This window comes from Poromitra crassiceps, assembly GCF_964638095.1.
Source record: "Poromitra crassiceps genome assembly, chromosome: 6".
NCBI lineage: Eukaryota > Metazoa > Chordata > Actinopteri > Beryciformes > Melamphaidae > Poromitra > Poromitra crassiceps.
Genome location: NC_139627.1, coordinates 2,507,499 through 2,516,505, shown reverse-complemented (window position 1 = coordinate 2,516,505; position 9,007 = coordinate 2,507,499).

Sequence of the window (9,007 nt, the reverse complement as noted above, 5' to 3'; positions counted from 1 at the left end):
TCCTAATCATAATAACGAGCAGTGATACCATTAGGCTCTTCCTGTGTGTGTAACACTGGCTTCCCTCTGTCTCCAGATGTGGACTTCAACCAGTTGGAAGGTGTGAACCGGATCATCGTTCCCTTCCTGGCCTGCGGCGACCTGAGCGCGTTTGACTCGGACCGGACCTACCCGCTGCAGGTCTGACCCGGTCCACACCTCTCCCCTGTCTGGCTAGACCCAGCGGAACACTAGATGGCGTAGATTTGTACGTGTCATTACTAGCATCCCAAACACTTGGATACAAAACAACCTACGAAGCTAAATGTTTTCGTGTTTTGTTTCCAAAAAGCTTCTCCGTAGCTCAAATGGCCTTCAGAAGAAAAGTCCCTCAATATAGCAAAACCTGAGAGATAAAATGGGTAAAATATAACTAACATTAGCAAGAGCTCCCAGTTTGCAAAAGCAGAAGACCATATTGGAAGTTTAATAGTAACATCTGTATGATGCTAAGACAAAGGAGGAATGGTGAAAGTTTGAGCCACAGAGCAACTATTTGGAAATCAAACGCAAACAAAAATGAAGCTCTTGGTGGTTTTGTACAGAAGTGTTTATGATGCTAGAAATGGCACAAACAAGTGTCCTTTTGGGGCTGCCGGGAGACCTGAGATAAATTAATTAATCAATTAATGAATACTTTAATAATTTAGTTGATTTTCAGTGTTTGGTAGTTTTTGTTTATTTTATTTTTCTTGCTTTTATTTTTCTTACAAATCGTTTGGTTTAGTTTTGATGTAGCTTCAGTTCAAATCTTTATTATTTTTGGCAGGGTGTTCAGATGGTTCCATACACAGGACGGAGAATTCAGGACTCTTTCCGAAGAAGAACATTGAACCAACCTCAAAGAGGCAATTATGTTTATTCTTTTTTAGTAATCTCTGGTGAAATGTGTATTGACGAGCAATAATGACTTGAAATATGTTTAACTTAAAGTGGAACTGTCATGGTGAAGCCCATGCCCTATAATAGTAATATGCCAAACAGTAACATTACCTGGATGAAATTAGTATTTGTTTGTAAATATTGTAAATACATTACACCTTGGGGGCTACACAATAGGTGGTGGTTAAGTGGAGCACTGTTTGGGTTGGAGATGTGTGTCTTCACTGTAGTCTGTCGCCCATGTCACTGCAGCGTCTCAGCCGTGCGGGGAAGCCTTCCTGCCTGGGCCATAGTTAACACTCTGTGTGCTGTGTCCACGTAATCCTCCTGCAATCTCTCACGTTGTAAAATCCCTTCAAACAGTTAAATAACAACACAGAGACATTTTATTAGCTAATGACTTTATTGGGAAACATTGTGTAACCCTAACCCTGTGCAAAACGTTCGTACCCCCGTGTGTTTTCTCACCGTTTCATTTCTCTTCCTGATCTGCCCGGCCCGCACACAGACTGCAATCATCAAGACAGGTCTCATCTACTATTAAAGGTAAGATGTGAGGCATCGTTATTACATTTAGACTGTTTAATAACGATTGAAAATCTTGCTCGTACACTGCTCAAAAAAATTAAAGGAACACTTTGAAAACACATCAGATCTCAATGGGGGGGGAAATCATGCTGGATATCTTTCCTAACATGGACTTGGTAATGTGTTAGGAACGAAAGGATGCCACATTGTTTGGAAAATAAAATGATCAACCTGCACTAGAGGGGCAACAATAGAGAGGCAAAGTGACCGCCTACTTCCTGCTTCAGCACTGTACCAGAGATTTTCATCCGCCATTTATTTTCCCATAGATATTTTGTAAAATGCGTATAAAAATAGTTGTACTTCGTCGAACCAGCACTTATTTACTTACTTATCCCTTATTTCTCAGAGACACACACACACATGAATAACTTTGTATTGCTCACAGGCATAAAGACAGACTGATAGCATCCCTATAGAGTTAACGGTGCCTCGCAAGTACCTGGATGGCAGATGTGTGACCTTTGGTTCCTAACCTTTCTTACATCCCTCCTTCATGGCCCTCCTCTTTTACTTAGAGTAAGAGCTGCTTTTCTGCCAGTGATGTGGCTTTGACTATGTAACAAGTAGCTTCTTGCGTCTTATGCTATGCTGGAGTTTGTCATTTTGCCTTGAAATAACAAGTTTTCTCCAAATAATTTCTCAAATTGAGTGCAAACCTCTCCAACCTCTATATCTAAAAAAAAATATATATAAGTATATATATATATACTTTTTTATAATATATATATTTATTTTTAGAAGAAGAAGAAAAAACACCTCCCTCATCCTCACCACCCGTCTCTGCTAGAACGAGTCGTGTTTCCGACAGGACTTTCTGCTGAAGAACAAGAACCACACGGATCAGGACGAGATCGAGACCAGGTAAGGTCCAACCCATGGTCCAACCTCACTTGTAGACGGGGAGCAGTGGAACATGCCAAGTGTGATTCAGTAGGGGGGTTTAATTGATTACAGTTTTTCACAATTGCTTAAACACATTTCCTGATAGACTACCTCACTTTCTCAAAACCCGAAACACAAATCTCAAAACTCACACAAAATGCAAAATCGTACACTTCTCTTGCAAAAGCACACTTTGCCCTCAAAACGGTGTTAACTCTTCACTAAATGGTATTTTATTTTCAAATGACAAACACATACATCATATGAGTAGACATTTCTAAGCACCCATTGAACACTGGTGTGCAGAATGGAAAACACTATATGAATGCTTTATCAGTAGAATTATGCCTTTGCATGTTCAGTTTCAGGTTGTGCACATTGTGTCTAATGTGTTTAAACAATTGTGAAAAACTGTAAAACCAATTTTTGAGGGGTTAAACTACTTGGAGTCATTATAAATGATGACGTATGGGAAAGTCAATGTAATAATAGTTGTGTTGAAGGGGACTCTTGTTGTATTGTGTGGTTAATTGAAAACTAATTATGTTTGTCTCTGCATAGGAGTATAAAAGGATTCATGTCCCTGCTTCTGACAGGGGAAGGCACCAGGACTGCTGCCTACATACTGTAACTGGACCCATTTATGTGTACTGTTTGTGTTTGGTTTAGTTCAGTTTTGTCTTGTCAAGTTTTGAATAGTGATCTGTTTAATTTATTAAAGACAATAAAACCTTTTCCAGTCCTTTGTTGGGGAAAGCCATAACAAAACTGCCTACAGATCCATTGTAAGTTACCCAGGATGCAGGGGCTAAGGCGGAGGACCTCTCCTCTGCAGGTTCAATCCTCTCTCTCCGCAGAGATGGTAGAGTGAGAACAGGGTGAGATATGGGGAGAGAGGACAAGGCAAGAGAGATGGGGGAGAGAGGACAAGGCAAGAGAGAGGACGGGGGGGGGGGGAGAGAGGACAAGGCAAGAGACGGGGAGAGAGGACAAGGTAAGACAGATATGGGGAGGACAAGGTAAGAGAGAGGACAGATTGGGGGGGGGGGGGGGAGAGAGGACAAGGCAAGAGAGAGGACAGATTGGGGGGGGAGAGAGGACAGGGGGAGAGAGGACAGACAAGGGGAGAGAGGACAAGGCAAGAGGACAGATAGAGGGGGGGTAGAGAGAGGACAAGGTAAGAGAGGGCGAGGACACCTGGCACCACCAGCCCCGCCTCCCTCCTGTCTCCCTCTCCAACAAAATCCCCTCCTCTGCCATCTTTCTATGTATCTCCCGGGTTCCTTCCTCTCACCCTGTTCTCACTCAACCACTCTACTACCATCTCTGCAGGGACTGACCCGCAGAGGAGAGAGGGGAGCAGGCACAGTCCCTGCAGAGATGGTGAGAGTGGTTGAGTGAGAACACGGTGAAGGAAGGAGGCCGGGAGATGGCAGAGGAGGGAGGGGTGGGATGGGGGGGAGGGAGGGGTGGAGAGGAGGGAGGGGTGGGGGGATGGTGGGATGAGGGGGGGGGAGGGAGGGGTGGAGAGGAGGGAGGGGTGGGGGGGGGGAGGGAGGGGTGGAGAGGAGGGAGGGGTGGGGGGATGGTGGGATGAGGGGGGGGAGGGAGGGGTGGAGAGGAGGGAGGGGAGGGGGGGATGGGGGAGGGAGGGGTGGGGAGACAACTTCAAATCCCCTGCAGGAATCGAACCTGCACCGGGGTTGTTAAGGTGACCGCCTTAACCCCTAGACCATCAGCCTAGGTAACTTACAATGGATCTCTAGGCAGTTTTGTTATGGCTTTCCCAATGAAAGACTTGAAAAGGTTTTAGTGTCCGTACCGGGATTCAAACCACTAACCTTTGGGTTGGAAGGCATGGTCTTTCACCACTGGACTACAGCCTAGCTCAAATACACAGAACATGCAGCAAGTCAAATAGATGTGGTTAAGATTAGGGTTTTCTTAACCACGACCATACCCTAACCCAATTGATAGGGGGGGGGGTGTTGCACCAAATTGCTGCAAACTATTTGGTGCAACACCCCTGGTGTCTCTTATTTCACCATACATGAGTTTGCATCCCTGGCTGATTGTGGTGCTTGGGCTCATGGCTTAATGGATAAGGTGCTTGCCTACCAATCTGATGACTGGGGTTCGATTCTTGGCCAAACAACCTACAATATATATATATATATTTTTTTATATTTTGTTTTCAATTATTAATATTATTTTCACATTTACTAATCATTAACCACTCTATTCAGGAATTGACTGACTAATTGAACTGACATGTATTAATCATTAAAGAAACAGTTAACTACTCTGAGGTCAAAATAGAAAACCAGATTCAAACATAGGCAGAATGGTTCCAGGTCCATGTTTATCATACCAGAATGTTAGCACAACAATACAAGTAGACCAGTGGTTTATTGATAGTATTCTGTGACATCACCACACAGACATCTTGGTCTGATTGTAATCAATTAACAGGTGATTAACAATCTAATTACACACAGCCAATGAGCTGTGTGTAGTGTAAAGTGCCATATTGGTCAGAAATGCACGTGACATCATGGGAATACTATGAATAGACAAGTCCAAGTGAATCAGTTGTTATTAAGCTTTATGAAGGCCACTTAAACAAGATACTTTAGGATAGATATAAATGTACCAAATGTTATAGCTATGTTATAGCAGACGTTTTGTCATTTCTAATAATTGTTTCAGGTTCGCACAACATAGTATTGCATAAGGAGTTGCTCATAATAACTCTTTTTAAATCTTTAAAGTATTTTAGTTGCTGTTCTGGGTATGGCATTGCATCCCTGAGAAGGCTCGGTACAGCTGGGTTTCATTCCGGTTCCCACAAATAAAATGTGTAAGGATACTCATTCTACAGTGGGTGTTTATATGATATGCTGTGCATATCTATATTTTTTAATCTCTTAAAATACATCATATTCCTTTGGTTTCTTCAGTGCGGTAAAAAGAGATACCTACAAAAAATAAATGACAAACTCATAAGCAAACAGAAATGGTGAAGTTCTGCTCATTTCAGAGAGATACCGTATTGCACAGACAGATGAGATCATCTTCACGGTGGAAGAGGTTTCTCCTGCTCGAGCAGGAGTGAGCTCATCTGCCAGGGTTAAACAAGGTCATGTGCCAGGGTTAAACAAGGTCGTGTGCCAGGGTTAAACAAGGTCGTGTGCCAGGGTTAAACAAGGTTGTGTGCCAGGGTTAAACAAGGTCATGTGCCAGGGTTAAACAAGGTCGTGTGCCAGGGTTAAACAAGGTCGTCTGCCAGGGTTAAACAAGGTCGTGTGCCAGGGTTAAACAAGGTCGTGTGCCAGGGTTAAACAAGGTCGTGTGCCAGGGTTAAACAAGGTCGTGTGCCAGGGTTAAACAAGGTCGTCTGCCAGGGTTAAACAAGGTCGTGTGCCAGGGTTAAACAAGGTCGTGTGCCAGGGTTAAACAAGGTCGTCTGCCAGGGTTAAACAAGGTCGTGTACCAGGGTTAAACAAGGTCGTGTGCCAGGGTTAAACAAGGTCGTGTGCCAGGGTTAAACAAGGTCGTGTGCCAGGGTTAAACAAGGTCGTGTGCCAGGGTTAAACAAGGTCGTGTGCCAGGGTTAAACAAGGTCGTGTGCCAGGGTTAAACAAGGTCGTGTGCCAGGGTTAAACAAGGTCGTGTGCCAGGGTTAAACAAGGTCGTGTACCAGGGTTAAACAAGGTCATGTGCCAGGGTTAAACAAGGTCATGTGCCAGGGTTAAACAAGGTCATGTGCCAGGGTTAAACAAGGTCGTGTGCCAGGGTTAAACAAGGTCGTGTGCCAGGGTTAAACAAGGTCGTGTGCCAGGGTTAAACAAGGTCGTGTGCCAGGGTTAAACAAGGTCGTGTGCCAGGGTTAAACAAGGTCGTGTGCCAGGGTTAAACAAGGTCGTGTGCCAGGGTTAAACAAGGTCGTGTGCCAGGGTTAAACAAGGTCGTGTGCCAGGGTTAAACAAGGTCGTGTACCAGGGTTAAACAAGGTCGTGTGCCAGGGTTAAACAAGGTCGTGTGCCAGGGTTAAACAAGGTCGTGTGCCAGGGTTAAACAAGGTCGTGTGCCAGGGTTAAACAAGGTCGTGTACCAGGGTTAAACAAGGTCGTGTGCCAGGGTTAAACAAGGTCCTGTGCCAGGGTTAAACAAGGTCGTGTGCCAGGGTTAAACAAGGTCGTGTGCCAGGGTTAAACAAGGTCGTGTGCCAGGGTTAAACAAGGTCGTGTGCCAGGGTTAAACAAGGTCGTGTGCCAGGGTTAAACAAGGTCGTGTGCCAGGGTTAAACAAGGTCGTGTGCCAGGGTTAAACAAGGTCGTGTGCCAGGGTTAAACAAGGTCGTGTACCAAGGTTAAACAAGGTCGTGTGCCAGGGTTAAACAAGGTCGTGTGCCAGGGTTAAACAAGGTCGTGTGCCAGGGTTAAACAAGGTCGTGTGCCAGGGTTAAACAAGGTCGTGTGCCAGGGTTAAACAAGGTCGTGTGCCAGGGTTAAACAAGGTCGTGTGCCAGGGTTAAACAAGGTCGTGTACCAGGGTTAAACAAGGTCGTGTGCCAGGGTTAAACAAGGTCGTGTGCCAGGGTTAAACAAGGTCGTGTGCCAGGGTTAAACAAGGTCGTGTACCAGGGTTAAACAAGGTCGTGTACCAGGGTTAAACAAGGTCGTGTGCCAGGGTTAAACAAGGTCATGTGCCAGGGTTAAACAAGGTCGTGTGCCAGGGTTAAACAAGGTCGTGTGCCAGGGTTAAACAAGGTCCTGTGCCAGGGGTGAGTGAGGTCGTGAGCCAGGGAGGACACACACACACAGCGGTCAAACCAATAGAACTGCCGTTTGGACACCCGGAGCTGCCGGTACTGTGGTCGAGCCGGGCATCACCTCTCCTCCTGCTCCCGGCGTCCAGTAAGTGGGTCCACCACTCGCCGGCCCGTGAGACTCTCAGCGGGTCAAGGCTCTAAGAGTCCAGCCCTGAAACCCGTACGGTTGGGCAGCGTTCACGTGACCCAGGAGTGGCAGTGTGTCTCCAAGAAGGTTAAGGAGTTGGAGAAGACTGTTGATCGTCTCATTGAGAAGTTCCCACTGCCTGCAGATCAGCTCCGTCCCCCCGCAGGGGGCCTCCGAGTCTGCTGGCCCTGAGGCCCAACCTGTGGGTGTCCTACCCCAACTACAGGTCGGGATGGTGGACCTTCCCCTCACCGAGTCCGAACCCGAACCCCAGCAGCAGCCAGTTCCAGTTCTTGACCCACACGTAGGTTCCCGATTGGCGCTGGGAGGTCCCCGTAGTGTCGTCAGCCTTCGGTCAGGAGCAGCTTCAAAGAAGGAAACTGTGGATGCCCTGCCCGAACTACAGGTCGGGAGGGTAGGCCTCGCTGAGTCGGAGCCTGGTCCTCAGCAGCAGTCTAAATGTAAGTCTAAGCGTTGACGTTCGGGCCCTGCAGAGCAATGAGGAGAGGAACCTTTCTGAGTCCATATGGCACTGGATCACCAAATGGATTGGAAGTTGGAAACCCTCATTAATGTTCAGCTTGCACCTGTGTTTCTTCCTGCCTTTTAGACACAAAATGGGTGAATTGGGTGGGAAGTGAAAAGGGCGAATGGAAGTCTGTTTGACATAACGACATTAAAACAAACTTCCCACATGCAGCCAGTAGGGGGAAGCAACAATCAAAATTTGACAATGGGGTTCTGATGCAAACCTTCAGCATTTTTGCACAACTAGCATTGAAAGGCATGCGTCAACCTAATTCAGAAACAACAAACAACGAAATTGAGGCCTTCATAGCCAGGCTACACCTACCCTCATTATCCGAAGAGGAAGCAGCACAGATGACATCAGTTATTACTGAAAGTGAAATAAGGGAAGCTATAAAAAAATAAAAAAATTATAAATCCCCAGGGATCGATGGACGCCCCGGAGAGTTTTACAGATGCTTTATAGATGATTTGACACCAATATTAGAGAAAGTTTTTAACTTTGCTCTCTCCAATAAGGACCCACCAAATACATGGTCCGAGGCCATTATATCAGTAATTCACAAAGAAGGTAAAGATCCGACCCTCTGTGAAGGATATAGACCCATCAGTCTGCTATGTAATGACCAAAAATTATTGACTAGTATTATGGCAAAAAGGATGCAAAAAATTATAACAAAATTCATTAGCCCGGATCAGACAGGCTTTATTCCCGGCAGACAAGGAGCGAACAACATAAGGAGAACACTGAATATTATAACATGTGCCAAGAAAAGTATGCAAAACTCTGTGCTAATTAGCTTCGATGCACAGAAAGCATTTGACACTGTAAACTGGCAGTTTCTATATAAAACACTGGCTGCTATGGGATTTCATTCAACGTTTGTGGACTGGGTGAAGGTCATATACACAAATCCAAGGTCATGCGTTAGAGTGAATGGCTGCTGTTCAGATTTCTTCAACCTTGAGAAAGGGGTCCGCCAAGGAGATTGCCTTAGTCCTTTGCTCTTCGCTGTAAATATTGAAGTCCTTGCGACATTAATAAGACAAAATAAAAATATTAAAGGTATAAAAGATGATGGTCAGACAGAACATAAGACTTCGCTTTACGCGGATGACTTATT